We start from the raw sequence: 25071 nt of genomic DNA, 5'->3' as shown, positions 1-25071 counted from the left end.
GAGAGGGCTCTGAGTGCCGCCTCTGGCACCCGTGCCATAGGTTCGCCACCACTGGCCTAGGCAGACCTTTTCTTCAGCTATTATGTTGCTGTTAATATTAAAATTGTTTTTAGATTTTATGGTCTTTATTGATTTAAACTACTGTACAATTTATTATATTTATAACAACTAATTTTATGAAGCTTGTTTTTATGAAAAGCAGTATAAAATGTTGGAAATGAACAAAGGAGTTGTGCATGATAACAAAATTTGTCATGATGATTTCTTTGGAGATATAAGTACAAAATATGGAATTAAAAATAAGGATTCTTCAAATCCACTGGATAAACTGAAAATAATTTCTAGAGACAAATATTTAACATCAGCAATCGGATTTTCTATAGAGTTAAATAAGCTCATATTCATTGATTCAATAACCTTAGCCTTTAACTACCATTGAACTGAACTGCTGAAAGAAATGCCTAAGAATTCCATTGGAGACCAGAACCAAGGAGACCAGAATTGAAAACAGTCTTGAAACCCAAAAAATGATAAGAGAAATTAAGAGAGAAAGAAAGAAAAAGATGTTCAATGAATACGAAGGGGCGAATCCATCTTACTGGATTTGTCTCCTGTACCTACAACATCCACAAAACTATAGGAAGACTTTTTGGTCCAGTGGAGCATACTGATTACGAAAGATGTTTGGGAGGGGGGGAAAGGGGGGCTAAAGTTAGAAGTAAGAAATTAGATGATGGGATCTATCAGATGGAATATCTAAAGATTAATCACTTGTTTGAATATGGTTTAAAAAAATAGAAAAATTTTGGATATAAATGTATTTTAGTTTAAGAGGAATGGACCTCTCAAATAACAGTATTTTTTTCATTTTTTTCTTTTTATGATATGAGAAATATAAAGATGTTGGGATGGTTTATATGAGGGAAATGCTTTAGATACCTAAGTGTAATTGATCTTGAGAAAATCTCAATTGATAAAAATGTTCTGAATAGATTCAAAAGATTAGATGATTGGATTTATTAGATGGAATATTTAAAGATTAAACATTTGTTTGAATACGGTTAAAAAGAATAGAAAAATTCTGGATATAAATGTATCTTAGCTTAAGATGGACATGTTTCTCAAGTAGTATACTATTTCCTCCCTTTTTTTCTTCTCTCTTTTTTTTTTTTTTAAGATATGAGAAATGTAAAATTGTTGGAATGGCTTGTATGAGGAAAATGACTTAAATATTTAAGTGTAATTAACTCTGAGAAAACCTTAACTGGTAAGAATGTTTTGAACATTGCGGGGAAAACAAATCTAAATAAGAACTTTGAAAACAGGATCTATGATGAGGTAATTAAGATGATTAATTAGAAAATAAGCTTTATATTGATGTGGTTGTTAAATATTAGAAAAATGTTTATATTCAATTGTTATCTATCAAAATAAGAAATGTACTAATTTAAGGTTGGTAAAAGAATATTATTGGAAGAAGGAAAAATCAAAGAGCTACTATGTGGACTATGGAATTATAGAAATTAACTGTTATTGTTTTTAAATATAAACTCGGACAACACGCTGTTTATCAAATATTAAGGTGACTATGTTAAAAAATCAGTAAAATATATTTAAAAAATGAAAATAGTCTTGAAACAAAAAGTAATTTTTTGTTAAAATGGAAATACTACTTTTTCCAGGCAGAGGACCACTCTTGGCCTTTGAGAGGTGCTGTTGAGATAGCAATAGCCCGTAGACTTATATAATGCTTCACAGTGCTTTACAGGGCTGTCTAAGCAGTTTACAGAGTCAGCACATTGCCCTCAACAATCTGGGTCCTCATTTACCGACCTCAGAAGGATGGAAGGCTGAATTAACCTTGAGCCAATCAGAATTGAAGGAATCAAATTCCTGGCAGTGTGAGCAGTTAGCCTGCAATACTGCATTCTAACCCCTGCGCCACCATGGCACTTGAGAGTACATTTTTAAATATATATTAAATCAGATAAGCTTACATAAAACCTAATTACTTAAATAAGGACTGTGCATTTAACATTTTCTTCCTTTCCATATAGTTATTTGAGTGATAATAGAAGACAATGCAAAGGCAGCCATTAGTAGAAATAATATTTGACACTAGAAAAGATGGATCCATGCATTAAGGATTATAGAAACTAAGGTAAGACATGGAATACAATGCCCGTTTCCTGTTTTAAGGAAAATGCAAATTGATCAAAAAGCCATTTGAAGCATCCAAAGATACAGTAAAGGCAAGCTTCTACAAAATGGATAGATATTTCTTATAAACTACAGTAAACGATTTTTCACCATGAGGTGAAACTAAAATAACTTTCCTTCCTTGGCCAGATTCTAATCTCAAAACTTTGCCAAATACTTGATTACAAATAGTTCTATTTTGCCACCCCCGTTAATCCAGGAAATTTTCAATGATACCATCCATCAAAAAAGCTTCATTTTCAATACATGGCACAAAAGCCTTATTGACACTCTAGACCACTAGAAAATTAATATTTCACTGGGAAATGTTTTACACTTCTCTATTAGAATGTGTACTAAAGTGATAAAAAAATCATGAAAATGTTTCTAGTCAGGTGCTAGGAATAATGACTTTGATTCTAACTTTTCAAGGATATGTAGAACTTTTAATTCAGCATGTATCTGTTCCTTATGGTTTTCTTCCTTACCCCACATCTTCTGGGTATTGTTCTGAATTTGGGGAGTAGTAATAATAAAGCAGTATGCGTAGTCAAATGAGAGGGAGACGGATTTTTAAAAACAGGTAGGGCAATTTGCCAAGGATAGGAAAGGAATGATATGAGTATATTTGAACTGACTGGCAACTTTTAGTAATGTTATTCCTCTGTTTGAAACAAACACAAATACACTTTACATTTTAAAAAAATATGGTAGCCCAAGGCATTCATTGTACAATATACTAAAGTAGCAGTCCCATCTAGCAGACCCTGCTATCTTCCTTGGCAACCCCCAAGTGCCATAAAGCCAGGCACTTAGAAACTTAACCTTTCCTAGGAAGTTTAAAATATAGCCAGAGGAGAGGAGTACCATGACAGTCTTGCTAAGGATCTCCACAGAGCTGGGGTTGGCTCTGACATCATGGCCTATTTTGGATTACCTGCCCGTTCTAGTTCCTGTGCCTGCTTCTTCCTCTGCATCTCCAAAAATCTCCGACGCTGTTCCTCCTGTAGCCGCCGGGCCTGGTCTTGGGCTGCCTTCTCAGCTTGTCGTTCCCTGTCTGCCTCTTCTTCCTGCCGCTGACGCTCTGCTTCAAGCTGCTGTTTTCTTAAACTGAGAGAAAATAAAGTTGGTCATAAAACTATAGTAGGACTCAGGTAAGCATTGCTAGGGAGTATATTGTAGATGAAACGGGAAGTAAAGATTCGAAACAATTATTCTCAAACCCTAATTTGGAAATATGTCAAGAGATCTCAGGGGCATTAGATTTGCAATTTACTTTTGCAAGTAAACTTGCTACAACAACGGTAGGAGCAGCATAGTAGCTAAGAACTATTTCTACACTCTTCATTGGGTTAGCTGGAGGGAGCACTGACTGGTTCATGATGTTCTTTGCCTGTTCTTAATTTCCAAAGCTTCAAAAGACTTTGGGGAACCAGGGATAGGAAAGGCTGCTATGGGTATTCATGGTTTCTTGGCAGTTTATGGATGGGGGTGGGAAAGGGAAGGGTGTGGAAGCATCCCACAACTTCTTTTGTCAAATAGGAGACGATTATTTTTTTCTCCTAACCGAAACTCCTCAATCTTCCTTTGCTTCTCCTGTTCCATTTCTTCTCTCATTTTCTCCATACGCTCCTGCTCCTCCTGCTCTTTCTTTTTCCGCTCCTCCTGTTCTTTTCGCTTTGTCTCCACTGCCAGCCGTCGCTTTTCTGCCCTCTCTGCTATTATCCTGTCTCGTGATAGTTTCAGCTCTTCTTTGTGCAGGTACAAATCCTGGTCAATTGAAAGGGAGAATAAAAGAAGATTAGGATCAAACACTAAGTCTGGCCTGGACTTCATTAATGGGTTAGAGAAAGGCATTTCCAATGTATTTGGTATTTGAAGACGGCAGATAAGGTTTAAACTGTTAGAACTCTGGCAAACTTTATCAAGTTTATAGCAAGCATTATATTACCTTTATTCCAAGGGCCTTGAACCCCAAACCCCACCCCACCCTCTGCTATTATCTTCGCAACAATTCTGTATGATAGATTAGGTTGAGAGATGATGATTGGCCAAAGGTCACCCAATGGGACTTATCCCTGCATGGAGATTTGAACTCAAATTGCCCTATTTTAATCAAATGCTGTAACCTGTCAATGTTCTGATTGTCCTCAGGCCTTTTAAATGCTTCCATGTGATGACTTTACACCAGTTTCAAAATCAGTTTTCATAACATTGCTAGTATTGAGAACTGGCATTTATTTATTTATTTTTGGCTTATAGTGAACTGGAAATAGTAGTAAAGCTAGTCTTCCCTTTGAAATACTACAGCTGTTTCTCAATTCTCAATCTATATCTGCAGGAATTACACACCTGGGTCATGTACAAAGTCAGATTACCAACAAAAAACAAAAAAGACCCCACCCTCTATTTCTCCAAAAGAGAAAATTAGTTTATGAATAAAGGCAAAAAAAAATAGTTCGTCTTTTTAAAAATTGAGCTATGGCTGCCGGAAAAGAACCTGGAAACTAGAAGTCTTTGAGTGTGAAGATTCGTTCTCCGAGCTTTTGGGTTGGTTTCTCAATGTTTCGTTACCAGGCTAGGTAACATCACCATCCAACCAAAATTCTAGGTACGCTACATCGATGACACTTTCGTCATCATCAAATGCTCCCAAATTGAAGAAACACACCACACTGAAGATGTTTCCTAGCCTGCTAATGAAACATTCAGAAACCAACCCACAAGCTTGGAAAACGAAACTTCACCCTCGTCCAACGCCCAACCTACAGATATTCACCACTACTGCAAATTAGAAGTCTTTCCTATAGCTGTTGGTTAATGCTTTGTTGTATCTGGTGGTTATTATATCCCTACAATTCAGCCTTCGTGTTTTTTATATAGACTCGTTTTTTATATAGACTCGTACCTCTTTACATCAAACTTACCTATAGACGAAAAGCAGACCTGCATCATCTTGTAGTCTGTCAGAATTTTATCTTAACTATTGTAGGACTTCTTTATATTGCTATACTGTATGTGATTTTAGCAATTCTACAGTTTTTAATTCTTCCATCATTTTACATGTTGCATGTTATTAAAAATAAATGTTTACTTTTGATTTAATAAAGTTTGATCTCATTTATACCATCCAGCACCCAAAAGAATCTGGATGGATTTATTACCTAATCATATCCCTCAATATAAAGGGCCAAGAAGCAATATTATAGAATGTGTTTCATTTTTATATTTTTTTAAAAAATTTACTTGCAGTAAAATGAGGTGGGGGAGCTATGTCTCCCTCAGGCATCAGGTAAAGATGGAATATTGGCTCATCCATAAGGCATAAACTGAAGCTTCAGTTAATGAGGGCAGCTACATTATGAGGTAGAAGGTCAACATCTTTTAAACCTTTTGCAGATCTCCTACAGCAGTGGTGGCGAACCTATGGCACGGGTGCCAGAGGCGGCACTCAGAGCCCTCTCTGTGGGCACGCGCACCGTTGCCCATGTCCTAGGCCTTCAGCTGGGTTTTATAAAACCTTTTCGCTTTAGGCCTCCGCCGCCGTGTGCAAAAAAAAAAAAGGTTCAATCAGTCAATTTCAACTTCTCACGGGAAAAAAAAAGATCTTGTAAAGTTGGGATTGATTGATTGAACTTTTTAGTCCTACCCAGTCTGCCGTTACCACCGCAGCCATGCCCACCCAATGAGCCCCGCCCACCCAATGGGCCCCGCCCACCCAATTGGCCACACCCAGCCAATGGGCCACACCCACCTGGCACTCGATGGTGCATAAGTGGGTTTTGGGTTGCAGTTTGGCCACTCAGTCTCTAAAAGGTTCGCCATCACTGTCCTACAGGGTCTCTAAATGGTTTGGTGCCTCAATCCTGGCATTTTTTCTAAGGTTTTTTTTTTGTATTTAAAATAAAAATAGAGTTTCAGAAATTATAATATTAATAAGTGGACAAAGAAAATGACTGAAGTTATTTAATACTCAATATATCATTAATAAAAGATAATACCAAACCAAATACATTGAGTTGTTTTATGATATGAAGAAAAGGTATAAATCTTTGAACTCCATTATATTTGTACGGGGAAAAACTCTTGCAGGCAAAGCTATGAAGTTAAAAATTAAGCTTATACAATAGCGTATTTCTTCATTATCTGAACGATGAATTGGCATTGCTGACCATAGCTATTGTCAGACCCAATGTTTGTTACACATCTCACTGTATGAATACTGCACAGTTTTCCAAGAACAGAGAACTATCATATGGAAAAAAAAGGAGGAAGGCCTGAAACAGCAGTCCCATAACATACCTGAGTGGAAATGTTAGATACAGCAACCAAGCCTTAGTAGGACTTACTGCTAAAAATTTTAATATTAGCTGGAGGTCCAATACCACATTATTTTCAACATGTTTTTTTCTGTTCAATTTTGTTTTCTGACACGCCTTACCTACGGAGCAATTGAGGAAGGCAACACGTGCAAGGCCTTGGAACAGTGGTTCTCAACCTGTGGGTCGGGACCCCATTTGGGGTCGATCGACCATTTCACGGGGGTCGCCAAGCAAGGCTGTCCGCCATTTTTTCCCCTTTTCCGGCGGGTGCCTTACCTCCCTTGGGCTGGGCCAGCTGGTGGTCGGCCTGCTCTGTCTCTGCCGCTTACCAGCTACGCCTCGGCCGGCGCAGGGGGCGGAACCACGCATGCGCGGCGCTCCTGGGCAGGGAAAGTCCTCAACTTACGACCAGTTGGGTAGTCCTCAACTTACGACTGGTTTAGTCCTCGACTTACGACCGGTTTAGTCCTCGACTTACGACCGGTTTAGTCCTCGACTTACGACCGGTTGGGGTCGCGGCATTAAAAAGGTTGAGAACCACTGCCTTGGAATATCAGAGTAAGCACTGTAGTTCCACACACAAATGGAGGAAATCCTACTAAGGCAGTAGAGCTTCCTTTTCATCAGACATTCATGAGAGTCTGCTGTTAAGCTGGCAGGTAATAAACAGTGCCCACTTCTAATTCAGATAAATCTGATACAAAGGTGGTGATGAACAGTTAGCTTCTTATATTTTATCATAAGCTACACTATACATAAATTATGTAAGGAAAATTTAAATGAGCCTCTATTCGGGGGGGGGGGGGGAAGCAAACCTTACCTCCATTAGCAGTTTTCCCTGCTCTGCATCAGGCTGGGAACCATTTGCAGTGGAGACTGCTTTGTAGGTAGCAATGGATGTTTCACTAGCAGGTCCTGGATGAAACCCAGAAGTATTGCCAACCTCTTCACTAAATGTTTGGTTCATATCAAGTGTCAAGGGATCCTCCTCCATAAAAATGCTAGAATCGGGAAGACTTTGGTCACCTCCTCCTCCTCCTTCTTCTTCTCCTCCTCCGTGTTCTTCTACAAGACAGCTAATAGGTTCTGCTTCAGCATCTTCTTGCTCTGAATCTCTCTCGTGGGTTCCCTCTTCCACACGGGCTGATCGTTTGGCAACTGTTGGTTCCCCCTTGGAGTCAGCAATTGTTTTCCTAATAATCCTTTTCTCTCTGGGCTTCCCTGTAAGAAAGAAGTATTTTTATTCTGCTTTATTCCACAGATCTATAGATGGGACTAAAATTACCTTTTATAACTCATTTTTTTTGGGGGGGGGAGGGGAGGAACTTCACAGAGATTTTCAAATTATTAATTGTAGGATTAAGCCTGTGGGATCAAACCAGTCAGTCCTAGAGGAGATCAACCCTGACTGCTCTTTAGAAGGCCAGATCCTGAAGTTGAAACTCAAATACTTTGGCCACCTAATGAGAAGGAAGGACTCACTGGAGAAGGGCCTAATGCTGGGAAAACTCCTTGCTCATTCTGTTACCTTGCTTTCCTGGATAGACAGTTTCCCAGTTTTCCTTTATTCATTTCTTGGCTAATTTTCTTTCATTTCACCTTGAACTTGACAAGGGGTTGCTTTTGGTAAAGCAGGTTACATGGTCACCAATCTAGCCCTTCCTTGTTGAGAAACTTAGAGAATTATGTCATTCTTCTCTTTCTCTCCCCTTCCCTCCCTCCCTCCCTCCCTCCCTCCAGCTTCTTCCTAAATTGTTGATATGTAATAGCAAAGTCGTACCTACAACAAACTCTGTGTGACTTTGGTATTTCTCTTTTTTCAAACTCTTTTTTTGTTTTTTCAACCCATCTCCAGCTTTCTGTATTGGCTGTTTTTTTTGTCTTTCAGTCCTTTTGCTCTTTAAAACACCTTCAGCCTGTAAACAGGAAAAGAAGAATCAGATATAGACCTCTCCTTTTTAATGTAACCCTACCCTCTATCTGGGGAGCGAGTGCATGAACAAAAGCAGAGGCTCAGCCTAGTCCAATTCATCCTTATTGTAATTTTTCCAGAAAGTAGCATCTTTTTCTCAACTGCGCTGAGCATCTCTCAAGTGAATTGCATGAATCTACTGAGTGACCAACAAACTACTAACCTTCCTATATCTATTGACAATTAAAGGATAAATAATATCTGAACCACGGGTAGCAGAAAGAATACACGAAGCATCTCCACAAGATCTAAGAAGCCTAGAAAGCTGAATCTAGGAAAGAATGGTAAGAGAAAAGGGGAGAGGTTGCAAGAGAAAAGGCAAGTATTTCATGACAATTAAGAAAAAAGATCAACATGAGTATTGCATGACGGCAATGCTAAAGCCGATCTGGAAACTCACATTACATTTGCCAAGTTCCAGTTTTTCTAACAGTGATGAGATACTGGTATTCTAAAATTTATCACAAATAGGTCCATGTCACCCAATCTAGCTTTGTTTCTCTTCTTCCTCCCCATTTCCTCAATAATCTAGATCCACATCAGTTTTGTTTGTGTTGCAGGCACAAGATGCAAACCCCAGCCATACCTGTTTGAGACGGGCAACCCCAGCTGGTTGGCTGGTTGACTCTGAAAATGTCATATCTTCCTCCATGCCAAATGTTTCAGGAACATACAGGTCAATTCTTGGATTCTCCATACCTTCTTCATGGTAGTCAAAAGGTTTTATGGGAGAATGTTCAGGATTTGGAGCTTGCCCTCTATGAAAATGCATTTATGGAATCATGTTTAGATCAGATAAACTTTTAGAAAACTCCCAAGCGCATGATCTTTCTTCCACCTTGTAAAATTAGCAAAATCAGTCAAAGGACAAATAGCTTTTATTGTCCTTTTCCTAGTACTCTTCTCTTTGTGTTTACTTTCAAGTGCTGGTACGTCTGGAGCTGTAACTCAAGAATTTATTTTATTTTATTTATTTTATAGGATTTATATGCCGCCCTTCTCCCTTCATGGGACTCAGGGCGGCTCACAGCATATTAAAACATCATACAAAAAATTTCCCCTACTAAAAACCAATTAAAACCCAAATATTGGTAGCTGTGGCTCTTTAAAATCGTTAAAACTTGTCCCTATTTAAAACTCACCCTAGGTCAGGCCCGCTTGTTGAAAAAGCCATGTCTTGAGGGCGCGGCGGAAGGTTAAGAGATCCGGAATCGTCCGGATCTCGGGGGGTAGTTCGTTCCAGAGGGTGGGGGCACCCACAGAGAAGGCCCTCCCCCTGGGGGTCGCCAGCCGACATTGCTTGGCCGACGGCACCCTGAGNCTATAGACAGCGATGGAACTAACTGACTATGCCGGGGCGCCGGCAGCCACAGCCACTCGGTCTTGGAAGGGTTGAGTCTGAGTCTGTTCCTTCCCATCCAGACCCGTACGGCCTCCAGGCAACGGGCCATCACGTCAAGGGCATCGTTGGGGTGACCCGGGGTGGAGATGTACAGCTGAGTATCATCAGCGTACTGATGAACCTATCTTGCCTCCTTATTACTGGAAAAAGGATTTTTTTTAATGTATTTATATTAATGGTACTCCCAGGACTCACTTAAGTTGATAGTTGCAGAAATATTCTACCCCAGTGGTTTTCAATGTTTTCTTCACCACAGACCCCCTTTAAATACTTTTTGATGCCCCGCCTAGACCATGGCCACGGACTTCCAAGACTTAACTCAAGATTTAAATCATAACATTTCTTCAAGCCTTCACAGATCCCGTGACAACATTCCTCCCCCCCCAGGGTCTGTGGACCAAAGGTTGAGAACCACTGTTCTACCCCATTTTAACGTCTGAATCTTTCAAAAGGTCTTTTCAAAACCACAAGCTTTTCTGGGGAAGCATTACCTGGTTTAATTCCCTAGGTTCTCCTGCTTGAGCAGGGGGCTGGACTAGAAGACCTCCAAGGTCCCTTCCAGCTCTATTCTATTCTATTCTATTCTATTCTATTCTATTCTGCCTGATGGGGTCTTTGTAATCTTGCATTATATGAAAATATGGTGGATAGAAATATAGTCTTGAAAGGCTACCCTGTTTTGGATCCACAGAAGTACAGTACAAATTATGTGGCCTGTTTTGTTTTGATCGCAAAGGCATGGAGACGAGGCAGGAGTAACAAACAGTCTTGTCTTTATTCAATTCACCAAAGAACCAAAAACGAAATGGCGCGGATTGCTCTTATACCCTTTTGCAGGGACAGTATCAGCCAATCAATGCAAGGCATTTCTCCCGCCTTGCGCATGTGTGCAAGGCGGGAGACAGCCTGTCTGGTCCCGGGCATTCACGTGGTCTGCCCGGGGCCTCTCTGCAGCCTCCTGCATCTGCTGAGTGACTCAGCAGGCCCAGGACATAACATGGCCCTGGGGTTTTTGATAATGTTTGAAGAAAGTACAATATCTTGTTTGATGAAAAAGCCTTGTTTGTTTGCTTGTTCATTTATTACTGGTATTTTTATGCAGCTCTACTCTAAAAGAACTCTGAGTAGTATATGGCAAAAATAATAACATTATAATTATATGAACCAATAGAGATAGAGTTTAAAAAGAAATCTAATGTCCTCCAAATATTGCAAAAGTTAACTGTTCTTAGCTATTTTAGCAATGTAGCACTTACCAGATGTTTTGAACAATAGTTCTCAAAACTGGCAGCCAGTTTAGCCAGTCTGGAATTCTAGAGTTCGTAGTCCAATACAGCTGGAGTGTCTCAAAGGCTACTGGTTGGAAAATAGGCAAATATACAACCATCTACACATCTAGTTTCTACCAAGTCTATATTTTAAAATATGATTGTTCTTATGGCTTATAGTATACCTCTCAGGTATCTAAGTTAATCTTCTAACTATCCAGAATTTAAAATGTTTGTCCAAGTTTGCTGATGCATCATGTCTATGTGCTTGACTGTCCAATATATGTTATTTTCTTACACTTCTACAAGTTAGTAGCTGTCCCATATACTTACATTTCAGATGTAGAAATCTTCAAATGAGCAAGGCGTGGTTGATAGTGGAAGAGATTAATTGATTGAGCTGAGGAATCTAGTTGCTCCCCTTCATCTACAAAGGAAGAGGGGTGGTAAAAGAGCTATAGTTTAGCAGGTTACACTTTGAATCTTGGCAAGGAACCAGGTAAACATGCAATCATCAACCAGATAAGTCATCCCTTCCTGAGAAGGCTGGCCCTTCCATTAAGCAGGGTGAAGTGATCTGCTCAGGCAACTGATTCTGGTATCAGGAACAGCAGCAAACTGTTAGTAATTTAATGTGATGTTAATATTTCCTCAGCGTGACAGGGAATGTTGTGGCCTCATTTCCAAAATCAGATAGCAAGGATTTCTAATATTTGTTTCTAATAGAAATTAGAACCCATTAAGATTGACTTTATTTCTATACTAGTCACATAAACAGATCCCTTAGGTGCAAACTGGATATAATTTAAATTGTTGGTTATTTGGTGGAGAATTTATAAATTTTAGTTTCTTCCTATTGAAGTTATAAACCCTTCTCATAATTCTCATAACTGAAGTGGATGGAATCCATTTGCATATTTGAAGATTCTCAAGAATGCCATCTGGATGCACAATCTGGTGTTTGTTTATAGTCAGCCATGTTCTTGTTATCCTTGCCATGTTTTAATCCCCCCACCAATCAATTTTATTGATATCTTTTTCTTTACTTAAAAGACTTATATGGCTGGTCATCTTATGTACAAAACAATAAAACATCAAAGAATATTTAGAAATAATTAACAGGCACTCCTGGCACTCTCCTACCCACCCCCCAAAAACACTCCTCCATACATCAAAATCTGTTTTTTTCTGGGCTCCAGCCTCAGCCTACCCCACCCTAAGCTTAAAGTGATTTCTTCAGCTGGCTTTATAAAGGCAGTGCCTTTGTGTGTTTTGCATACCCCTATTACGTGTAAATGTTAATTGACTGCAGGGGAGCAATTTTTTAGAGTCAACTTCTGAGGAGAAGAGTGCTCCTGTCTGGAATAAATACAACCACTTTTGTCAATTCATGTATAACTATAAAAGCATTGCATGGCAAAAAAAAAAGAAAAAGAATTGGCGATGCTAGCTTTGAAAATGAAGTCTCTGAATCTGCAGTGTTCAGCCTAGGGCAGGGGTAGGCAACCTTGGCTCTTTTATGACTCGTGGACTTCAACTCCCAGAATTCCTAAGCCAGCATGGCTGACTCAGGAATTCTGGGAGTTGAAGTCCACGAGTCATAAAAGAGCCAAGGTTGCCTACCCCTGGCCTAGGGGCTCCCTCCGACAGAGTGGAACGTCTGGAAGGAAGCAGTTTCGTCATCCCAGCCCCCTGCGTGCACACAAAGCGCAATGAGTTGTAGCTTTAAAAGTGAAGTCTCTGGAGGATTCTCCTTTTTTTTTTAAAAAAAGCATAATTTTACAGGGTTTTTTCCTGACTCTACTGCCTGGAGAAATCTGGGATCTGAAGTTCACATATCTTAAAGGTTGAGAAATCAAAGACCAAAATCCTAAACTGAACAGACTTTAGTCTGATATGTTAACAACTGGCTATTACCAACAGAGGGAGCTCTTGATCCGATAATAGACAACAAACCATACGAAGCGTTTCCTCAACCCTTTGATTTACAGCAGGGGTGTCAAACTGGCCGGATGCCTCACGCGCAGGCCACGCCCACCCCGGCTCCGCAAAGGCAAAAAACATTGCGCTATGTCACATGATGCGATCGAGTTTGACACCCGTGATTTACAGGGAAAAGGAGCAGATGCAGAGCGTTTGGGTTGAGTCAGCTGAGTCAGTTTAATATCCTTCAGGGGTGTAACACTATAAATCCCATTTCCTATAACATCATCCCTACCTAGAATGACAACAGGGGTTAGTTAAAATCTAAAAGAACTAAGGGAGTACAGAGAAGAGCAACAAAGATGATTAGGGGACTGGAGGCTAAAACATATAAGGAAAGGCTGCTGGAATTGGGTATGTCTAGTTTAACGAAGAGAAGGACGAGGGGGGGACATGATAGCAGTGTTCCAATATCTCAGGGGTTGCCACAAAGAAGAAGGAGTCAAGCTATTCTCCAAAGGGCCTGAAGGCAGGACAAGAAGCAATGGATGGAAACTGATCAAGGAGAGAAGCAACTTAGAACTAAGGAGAAACTTCCTGACAGTTAGAACAATTAACCAGTGGAACAACCTGCCTCCAGAAGTGGTGAATGCTCCAACACTGGAAGTTTTAAAGAGACTGGACAGCCATTTGTCCGAAATGGTGTAGGGTTTCCTGCCTGAGCAGGGGGTTGGACTAGATGACCTCCAAAGTCCCTTCCAACTTTACTACTACTACTACTACTACTACTACTACTACTACTACTACTACTACTACCATTATTATTATTATTATTATTATTATTATTATTATTATTATTATTATTATTATTATTATTATTACTACATCTAGTAAGAAAATATTGTTCTGAAGAACTCTTCTTTCAAACTTTGGAGTTATGAACCTTTGCTGTTACGAATAAACCTGTCCACAATTCCAACCTACAAGGTCCCAAAAGTTGAGACTTTTCAGTGTGCTGCATATCTATCCTTGTTTGGATTTGCAAATAAAATATATTTACAAACAGCCTCTCAGAACATAACCTCTGTTTATAAATAGAGCAATCTTTGTACTAAAATATATTTTGAAATATTCTGTTCCTCTAGCCCAGTGGTAGGCAACCTTGGCTCTTTTATGACTCGTGGACTTCAACTCCCAGAATTCCTGAGCCAGCATGCTGGCTCAGGAATTCTGGGAGTTGAAGTCCATGAGTCATAAAAGAGCCAAGGTTGCCTACCCCTGCTCTAGCCCTATTGTATCATATAACTGGTACAGAAGAAGTTGGTCAAAATTTCACAAGAAACCAGCCACAATTCTACACACTGTTTTCAGTAGACTCTTAAATTCTTAGGTAAATGATGAGCACTATAGAAGATCCTAAATTGACTCTCTCTGAAGAAAGAACTGTTGAATTTAGAGTCTTGTCAATGGACACAAAACTTCAGTCTGAAGCTACTGATTTGATATCTTTACACAAAAATATGGAGAATGATTTTTTTGTGTGCAGCCTTAGTTTGTACCCTGTAAAAAGATAAACACAATTCTTCAGTAGAGTACTTTACTTCTTGTTACAGTATTTTAAATTTCAATAGACTGTAGATGCTGTTCAAAACTAAGAAAAAAAACATTAAATCAGCTAAAAACATTAAATCAGCTAAGAACATTAAATCAGCTAAGAACATTAAATAATATGAACAGCCCAACATTAAATCAGAAGAAATGGCCAATAAATAAATAGCCATGTAATGTGTGACAGCTGATAATATCTGATGAAATAGGAGTGGTTGCAAGAAGAGGCAGCATAAATCATAGTTATGTTTAGCCAGTAGAGCTCTGGGATATATAACCATAATCTTTCTAGCCTATTGGAAGCCATCGTTCTTACAGTTATCACTACACAGCAGCTTCAGAGAGCACAGACAATGTCACCAAACTACAGGTAGGGGATTGTCTCCCAATGATGGCCTGTTTGTGAGAACCTGCACCTCCTTATCAGCACTTAGAGAGATGGCAACTACCCCTTGCACAATAGATTTAAAGTCCGAATTTTCTGTTTAAATTAGCTCTATATCCTCATCTTCCATGTGATAAATAGGCCACTTAAGACATAGACACATTCATTCATAGTCGGGCTTCCCAGGGCTACCATTAGGAGAAAGATATTGTACAAAATGGAGAATCCTAACTATGCTTCAAAGATATTTCAGCACAGAGTGATGGAATATTTTGATTGTTTCACTATGTGCCCAGATAATTGCCAAAAATGAGAGAAAAAAATAATGTTGCCAATGTGTCTAAATGGCAGTAAATCAATGAGGCATTGAGTTAGAGTCTGGACTGTTTGAAATCTAATTGCGGGGAGACTTCATGGCATCCTCGCTCCGTCATTTCCACATTTGCCTGGCTGTTTGCCAGGCGCCACTTATGAGGCAGGAGATGGGAAGATCCCACAGGAGGGAAATATGATGTGGCTCCTTCTGGTGCCAATGCTGATGAGGCAGAAATCTGTCAGTGACTCCCATTTTCTGATTGATGGAACCACAGAGCAACTGGCTTCACACAAGCATCAATCTCCTGCCCAAGGTAGTAGAAGTGACATGGAGAATTTGTGTGAACGATAACAACCTGGATAAAATCGAAGTATTCTGGTTCCATTCCACCGAAGGCCCCAGTGACAAAAACACAGAGTTCTTACTCAATACGGTATGCAAAATAATTTGGAGATTAGTTAATAAGTCAGGGTTTATGTGTAGCTGTCTTTAGAAGGCAAAAATAGATTGTCTTCAAATATTCTGAAGTTTAAACAGCAAGTAAATCAAGAATAATTCAATAACGTAACAATATACAATAACCAAAAATCATTTTTTTAAAAAATCTAAAGCTGGTTAATGGTTTGTTGAAATCATTAGAGCTGGATTTTAAATTATGTCATATTTTTTAAAAAGGCCATAGCACCATTGTTCAATTTATAAGTGTAAAATATAGCTATTTTACTGATGAATACTGGCTGGTGCAAAGCACTGAAAAGCAAACAGTTTGTGGATAAGGATTGAGACAGATTTGGCACCAAGTCAAGTAATTGTTCCTGGATAAGGATTGAGACATTTGACACAAGGTCAAATTATGCTCTCACTTCCCAGCATGGACTTGGATTTATGTACAGTGTATTATGCAAACACAGACACCCTCATTATGCATTTAACACCTTGCTATGTGCATTTGGAAACTTTACAAGTCCAGATCCAAGAATCAATTACCCTCAGGGGGCATATTGGTGGCATCCATTTATAACCCTTCTTGCTGTGAGAAATTAGGGAAGCTCTATTTAAACCGAGCCTAAGGGCCCTTCTCCTTGGCTGAGTTAAAAGCTATCTACCCTTTCATCAATCAGCAAAAATTAACTGCCTTCATGGCTGATCCTTATCCTGCATTTGTTGTCTCCATTCTGAGTCACTGTCAAATAATGCTGTCTTGATTGTGGGTATGCAATGCATGGTAAATAAGACAGTTTTGCTTCTCTCTCTGTTTAGCAGGAAAGTCAACTTTACTTTGCAGTAGAAATGAAGCATGCCTACTTGCAGATCTCCTCCCAGCCTCTCCAAATTCCTTGATATATCCCTCCTCCTGCACCCTGTTCAGTTATAGGCAGCAAAGACAGGGGGCTGGAGGGGAGGACCCATTCCCCCATCAGTTGAAATGGTCAGCAATTGCTTCTCTAACCTCACCGGTCACTGTCTTCCCCTGTGATGTAAAGGGTGATGAAGAATAGCAGATTTTACACACCTTTGAGGTGTCCTTGGATTTTTAAATCTTTGGCACAGCTATCCTTTCCTGTGTATCTGTAGAACTAGAAAAGTCAGCTGACAGATGTGAAGATTCCCTCCCTTGGGCTTCGTTGGGCTAGCTGTTGTAGGAAGAAGAAAAGGGATATACTAACACAAAATGAGCTCTTTGGATATAGCTCTGTAGGGAGTTTTCAGAAATTGTCTCACTGTTACAGGCTTATCTTACTCATAAGAATCTTTCTGTGAGTGAAGTTCAGAAGTAGAAATCAACTGGAGATAAAGCCCAAGTTCCACACAAAGGTGTGCTTTAGGAACTTCCCTGGTGTGAGCAATGGGTAGCTGGGGTTGTTAAGCAGTTTAGCTAACAAATGTTGGAAAATCACAGATCAAGAGAATGAAATTCCCTTGCTAATGCATTGCACCAATTCTTTAGCACTGCCAGCAGCAGCAGAAAACTGTCTTTGGTAAGCTATTATCTGATACGTACAAACAGGTCTTAGCTCAAGTCCCCTAGAAATCTAATTTAAAATTGGTTTTCCTTTTCTAAAAACTAACATCTGTCATTGCTTAACTGCACTTTTATGTTGTGACTTCTATTCTGAGTTGAAATTTCAGCTGCGTCTGGATGTGGATGGAAAAAACATACATAAAAGATTGAATTCTGGTTTTGTATAAGAGAACTGTACAAATTAAGCATAAGAAATCTAATCTGTTCTAGATCCAGGTACCTGTAATATGGTTTCACCAATAAAACTATCCCATTTTTACAAGATAGTATTTCTTATTGATCCTTTTTGGAGCAGAATATTTAAAAACACTTCTAAATGTTCAAAAACTGCAAAAGTAATAAATAACTAAATTCTAATCTGTGTATAAGTTCAGGATAGGCATATGAAATTAAATCTTATCAGTCTTTATACAACATCTGATTGACAGGCATGATACATCTGTTGTGAAAGGTGCATGTACTTCTGAATGCTATTCTGCTCTAAGATAAATGGAGAAATTGTGATTAGGAAGCTGCTAATACTTTGTTTTGCATATTATGTTAAAATATGGCTTGTTTAATCCAGGTAGCTAGGATTGTAAAATCATAAACTATAATTTTCAAACTACAATAGCTAGGGTCACAGAAGAGGTTAAAGTCAAAAACCAATCAATCTCATGTTGGTTTAATGCAATATATGAACTATGTCAGTACAGTATTGTTGGTGTATATTGTGGAGAAAAATGATATAAACAGGCAAATCCCCACATTCAAAGTGCTGTACAGTAAGACCTTATCTGCACTCAAATATTTGCCTGTTCTTAAACAAAATTGGCTTTTTAGTCAATATACCCTGTGTTTTAGACCAATTCATATAAAATTTGTTGCTGGTTTCCACAGGTGTTTATATCAGTTAAATTCATAGTGTCAAGTGTTCATTGCTACTAACAAAATCACCTCCCTAGAGCCTAAATGAGGGTGTTAAAAGTTATTGTTCACAAGATGAGGAGGACTGAAACATAATTTGATTTCACAGGGAAAGAACAGGAACATTCATTATTAACATCAATAAATGTCAATCTTTTAATCACTTTCTAATTCTTTCAACCCACCAACAACTTCTGGAGTAAAATAAGGGGAAATGAAGAGGTTCCAAGAAACCAGAGAGCAGTGCTTAGAACCAGCATGCTGGTTCTGAAATGCTGACTCAATGTGTGAATCAAATCTAGAAGCCCTTCAGTCATAATTTTCATCACAGTTTTGGGAATTGTAAATCTGTGAACATTTTAATTGCAGAGTCATGCATACGCTTCCAGAAACAGATGACCTTACATGCACACTACTTTGAATTCCTGGCAGAGAGGTAGTTATGGATAGATAAATATTAGCTCTGCCTAATTAAAATGTTCATAAGCAATTGAGAAAGCTTATTGCTTTCACTCTTCGGAAGATGAGAAATAATCAAAGGTTCCAGACCCAACTATTTTGATCTTGTTGACATGGATATATTTTTGAGTTGCTACATATTCTACATTGTTCTATCACAGCTTCAACTAGCTGGCTTTCTAATAACTGTACCCGCCTAGAAGATAACTCACACTCCTCAGAATTCATCAAAATTTATATTCTGACTAATCTTCCTTTGCAGAAGCTGCTTAAACTTACTGCAAGTAAATTGGGATTAGAGTTAATTCCTAGGGGGATATGCTCAGGCTGTTATTTCAACTTTTCCCTGATTTATTCTTGTGCAAACCCAAAACAAAACATTGTGGCTAATTAGGAAGGGTCCTGAGATATTTTGTGTTGAATTCCAGCCTGAACACAAGTTGTACAAGCGATGGCTTTTTCTTTGGTTAGTCTAGGGAAATACAAATCCGTTTAACATATGATGGCAGTTGAATATATTCAGTGCATCATTGTACATATATCAAATGACATAGCTTAGCTAACAATGTCTGTATGGTGAATGTACACATAGACAATACTGCTTATAGAAAACAATTGTTTACAGAGTATGAGTAATATGCAACTAAAAAGCATGAAACTATTTCTACATATTATACAGGCATGGAAAATTCTTGTTCTGCCCATTAACCAATCAATATCTTCCGGTAGGACATAGAAGGCACACTGCCTCTATTACGGCTCCGGCCATCTGGAATAGTATCCCCAAAGCGATTTGAACAACTCAACAACCTTGCCAGTCTTTAAATGAGCATGAAAGACCTGGCTTTTTTTTGCAAAATTCTGGGTTAACAAGGATGTGTGTCAATCTGAGAGAGTATTGCTGGGGGCAATGCAATTGGCCTCAGTTTTTAATTCTATACAGTCCGGAGTCTCTGTGAATTACGTGATCTTATACATTTAAATTCTAAATAATTAAGGAGATTTTATTACCAGCAGAGGATGAAGGGGTGGGAATCCCTTTAGAAATAAGTCATAGCAAATGGTTTGATTCTAGCCCATATTATTTTCTTCCTTGGGCAAAAAAAAAAGGCTGAGTCTGGTTAATATTTGGATTTGAGATCTTGAGAGGATGAATCCCAGATCAGACTGGGAAATCAAAACAAGCAAAACCCAACCCCCAAAAGGCAACAGCCAATCACTTCTATAATGCCTGCCAATTAAATCTACTCGAAGGCGACTTTTACTTTCACCCAAGATTTGTCAGTTACAATGACTCAAAAAATATTATGAGAGAAAGCTAGGTGAAATCACAGTATGGAAAGAAATCCCATATTTTCAAAATTCTTGCCTAAAATATGAAATATGGATGGCAGGGGGAAAAAATCATCAAGGAAGCAATTCCTTCTTTTCACATGTCTTTACCCAGCCTTGTTTTTCAACGGAATGACTCATCTTTATTATTAGCATACACATGCATACACAGCACATGCATATAGGCACACAAACCACATCAGTTTTCCCTTCTAAATAAAAATAGCTTAAATTACTATTTAAATTATTTTAAAGTTTAAAAACACAAGGTTATTGATATCCCATGTATCTCCTTATTGCCGAGATGAGAGCAAAAGCATGCTCAGTTAAAATCAAGTTCTGCTTGCATTGGAACTATTTGATATTCTGGATGACATGCATCAAATAGTATCAGTAGTATCAGCACTATCTGCAGGTAATTCTACAAGTCATAAGTATGATTAAGGCTTGTAATTAATCTAAGTGCCCAATTTGTGATAACCACAGCATAAGGAAGATTGTTACTTGGAATGTGTAGGAGTAAAAAGTACAAAGGATGACATAATAAAAGAAAGAAAATATTGGATTTCAATTTGAATATTTTCAAAATCCTTGCCTAAAGAATGTATGTCTGAAAGTCAAAGGGATTAATAGGTCTCAATAAAGGTGGACTGAACTTGTAGAAAGATAAATACAAGGAAATGAATGAATGTTTATTATGAATTAAATTGCTCAAATGTATATCAAAAAGTGTGACTAAGTATCATTTGCACTGTGTGAGGGGTTATGAAAGTCATATTTCAGGTTGATGATAACTGCAAGTTACAACCCAGTGAATTATGATAATGGATGAGTATAGTAAAAAAAATCTGCAACATTTTAAATGAATGTGATCCAGGACAAAACATTTTTCCATTAGGAGGCATAAAGGAACTAGTGAGAGTGACTGAGTATATAGAAAATGTATTTGTACTTAGAATTCCAAAATAGGGAAATGGCAATAGTTTGGGGCATATTTGCTTAGAAAAAGTTTATTTTTTCAAATTTGTGTTTTAAGAGTAAGTCCACTGATGAAAACATGGAAAAGAAATGTAACATGCTTGATTTAATTGTTATTTATTTAAATAGTTGAGGAATAATTGATTTAATTGTTTATAATTAATTAGTGAAGGTTACAAGTGTAATGAAAGGGTCTAAATATGAACTAGATCCAGTGGTGGGATTCAAATATGTGAACAACCGATTCTCTGTGTGGATGCCGCTTCCAGAAGTCCATTCTGGGCCTGGGCAACAAAAAATTAGCTACTGGTTCTGCCGAAGTGGTACGAACTGGCTGAGTCCCACCATTGGCTAGATCATTTTTTTCTAGTGGTGTCAAGAGTAGGTCTTTGGGCAAAAAGAACATTGGTAAAAAGGAAAGAAAATAGAAACTGCAGACAGAGAAAGTACCATCATTTTATGAAAAATTATTAGAAGAGAGATTAATCTGCCAATTGAATGAAGGCAGATTGGATTCATATAAAAGAACAATTGCTGGAAAAATTGAGGATGACTGACTTCTATTATATACAGTAATATGTACACAAAGAAAAAGAGAATTGCAAAGAATGTAATCAAAAAAGCAAAGAACTGTTAAGAAATGAAAATTTTATTTTGAAAGGGGAGTGAAAAGGGATTAAAAAAAATCCTCCAAAAAAGTGTGGAAATAAAAAAGACAAGTCATGGAAATGATCTGGGATGAAAGTGAAGTGAGGGCATGCTGGAAGGAATACTTTAGAGCAGGGGTGTCAAACTCGCAATGTGACATGATGTGTCGTGATGTGACTTTTTTTTGCCATTGCCAACAATGGGGTGGGCATGGTTTCGCTATGATGCATCCGGCCCACAGGTCGGCAGTTTGACACCCCTGATTTAGAGATTTATATGGGAGTGATAATATGCCAAAGAGTGAAACTGAAGTTAATGCTATAAATGTTACTTTAAAAAAAAAAGGAGTGAAGCCATATAAGCTTTGAGCACATTGAAAAATGATATGGTTGCAGTTTAACAGGAGACATGTTAAAATAAAGATGTGATTTATTTATGGGATGACTGTGGATTAATGTAATAGCTACGTGAAAACTGAAGCTGTGTCTGATAATTGGAAGAATATGGTTATTGTTTTCCTAAATAAAAAGGTAGCAAGAATGAATGAAAAACTATATGGGAATTTGTTTGTTAAGTGTACCCAGGAATGCATTTGGCAGATTTTTGCCTGAAAGATAACAAGAGGTAACAACGAACGAATGTGATGAGTGCTATATGGCTTAATGTCAGGTAGTGTGCATGAGCACCTCAGATTTTTACTTTTTAGCAGATTATTAAGAAGTGTGAAATAATATTTACTGCGTGTTTGTTGATTTAGATGACAGTGAATAAGCTTGAATTATCAAATAGTTTATTCAAATTCGAAGTTGATGATTGGTTGCTGAAATGGAAAGAGTTGTATTTGATAAAAGTAAAGCAAGGGAGAATAAATAAAATGCTTAATGAATTATTCAATATTTCCATAATGAGCCAGGAGCAAATCAAAGATATGTGATATCTCTTTGGTTATTTGTTGTACTGAGGGATACCTGTAAAAAGAAATTCTTTAGAGAAACATTACAGCTACATTTATCAGGGTACATTTTACTGTACATGTTGTTGATGCAGTTTTATCAGCTGATAATTCAAGTTTTCGATTGACTATATGATATAACCAGAACTATTGATCTGAAATCATCATATGCTATAGATGTGTTTGATGGGTAAATGGAATAAATGATTGCAAATTACACGAGTGGGGAAAACTAGAATAAATAGATGAATTTGTGTATATTGATAGAATGTTTATTAAAGATGAGAAAACTGATGGAGAAATGTTAAGATATATAAATGCTAGTAAAAAGTTAGTAGGTAACATGTGGTCCATTGCATGGAATGAATGTTTGTCACCAAAAAAGCACACTTCTGCCCACTTTGTTATAGGGAAGTGAGAATTGGTATGTCTGGAGAAACAAGTTGAATGCAGTGGGAATGGGTTACTTAAGAAATGTGTATGGTAAAACAGGGAGAGGTAGAATCGAGAATGTCTGGGTACTGAGTAACTGTGGATCAAAAAGGTGACTAGAAGGAAATGAGTGAGGAGACTCACTCATTAGAAATAGAAGACTGGGCAAGTTACTGTTGGATGGACCTGATGCAATTGATCCTCAAAAGAAAAAATGAGAAGTTTAAAAAAAACAAAGGCAATTTATGTGTGGTGTATAAATGTGGTTTGTAAGGATAGAATATATGGCAAATTTGGGAATCATCTGAGCATGGTAGGACATGGAAAGTGAGAGCTCCTTTGAGTTCTGTTTGCATAATCAGAATGGATATTTGAAAATTAGGGATTTCTCTATAGGACTTGGGATGCCTATATAGGGCAAATGTGCCTAAGCATATTGTTTCTCAAGCTAGTTTTGTTGGGTAAAGCTGTAACAAAACAACTGATGTAATACGATTAGGCTTTTCCAATGAATTCAAGGGAGTTATCACTATATATGAGTATACAGAGCTACAGTCTTAATGCATTAATGAACAGTATCATTCTAGCCAATACCTTGCATAATGTCATTAGTATTCCTCTGCTTCATGCTGTGTGTTTGTGACAAGCTGGAGTAACCCTTTTCCTCCTCACTCTGCTGTGGGTAGCTGTTTCTGCAGAGACCAGTTTGACTTGGCTGATGTCTTTCTCCAAACTCAGCAGAAACACCCTCATTTCCTAGTGCACAAAACAAGATAGCAGCTTTAATTCCAGTTTCTGTTCCTAAAGCAAGAATAAATACTTTATGAGAGAAACTAGAGTAAATTTACCTGTGATGAGTTCGTGATTTTCAAAGCCAATCCCATTTCTTGGTACATTTTGAGTCTGTTGAGTTAGAGGAGGTTCCTTTTTAGAAAGATAAGCAACATTTTTTTTTGCAAATTTGAGTTATGTTATTCTCTTGATTCTTTAATAAGGTATGTGCTGGGAAAAACAGTGTAGCCTACTGCCTATGTCCAGCACTTACAGCACATAAAATAATGACATTTTTAGAAAGATCCATCCTAAGTCCTTTCCTGCAAACTATATTTCTATCACCTCAGCACTTTAGGTAGATTTCTTTTTCATTCCTGCATTATAACAAGTCATTTTGATATGCTAGAGGTCCAATAAATATTTTACCTTATTTTTATGCTATTTAATTTCATAGACAGATTGTATTCGGCTTATGACTGTAATGAGCCTGCCAATGATGGCTGTAAATCATGACAGTTGTAAATGTGTCATCATGTGACGGACCCAATTTTATGACCTTTTTTGTGGCGGTTGTAAAATGAATATCACAGTTGTTCAGTGAATCCATTATTCGCTATCGGACATTTTTGCCAGAAATCAGAGGGAAACATTGCTTTTTGGCAAAAATGTCATAAATCGCCTTGTACATGTGAGCCACTTGGCCACTGCTAGGCTTGTGGGCTGGAAGGCTGGCAATTTGAGATCTAAATACCATGTAAAGAGTGAGCTTCCATTACTTGTTCCAGCTCCTGCCAACCAAGCAGTTCAAAAGCACACAAATGCAAGTAGATAAATAGGTACCACTTTGGTGGGAAAGCAACAATGTTCCGTGCACCTTCAGCATACAGTCAGGCTGGCCACATGACCACAGAAGCATTTTCAGACAATGCTGGCTCTTTGGTTGTGAATCGGAGATGAGCACCACCCCCTAGAATCGGACACGACTGGGAGGGGAGACATTTATCTTTCAAAATGTTGGCCGGTTGAGTATCCAAAATTTCGTCACATGACTTTAAGAAAGAGGCGACCATTGGAATTTGGAAACTGGGTCATAAGTACCTTTGGGGGGGGGGCTCAGTCGTAAGTCGGAACAGTCACTAAAGTCATAAGTTGAGGACTACTCATACTTTATT

The 25071-nt window shown here is 38.2% G+C and overlaps 1 long non-coding RNA gene across 1 annotated transcript; it reads right to left on the bottom strand.

Annotated features, from left to right (window-relative positions):
* Positions 1–9190: 9190 nt before the first annotated feature.
* Positions 9191–23877, bottom strand: LOC107290708. Its single transcript, XR_001548960.1, has 3 exons — positions 23720–23877; positions 11497–11590; positions 9191–9251 (listed from the first exon to the last, which is right to left on the bottom strand). It is a non-coding gene; the product is annotated as an uncharacterized LOC107290708 (long non-coding RNA).
* Between the last annotated feature and the right edge of the window lie 1194 nt (positions 23878–25071).

This window comes from Protobothrops mucrosquamatus, unplaced genomic scaffold (assembly GCF_001527695.2).
Source record: "Protobothrops mucrosquamatus isolate PMUCROS unplaced genomic scaffold, P.Mucros_1.0 scaffold958, whole genome shotgun sequence".
Taxonomy (NCBI): Eukaryota; Metazoa; Chordata; class Lepidosauria; order Squamata; family Viperidae; genus Protobothrops; species Protobothrops mucrosquamatus.
Note: the sequence above shows the minus strand (reverse complement) of the source record. Positions and strands in the feature narration are given on the sequence as shown.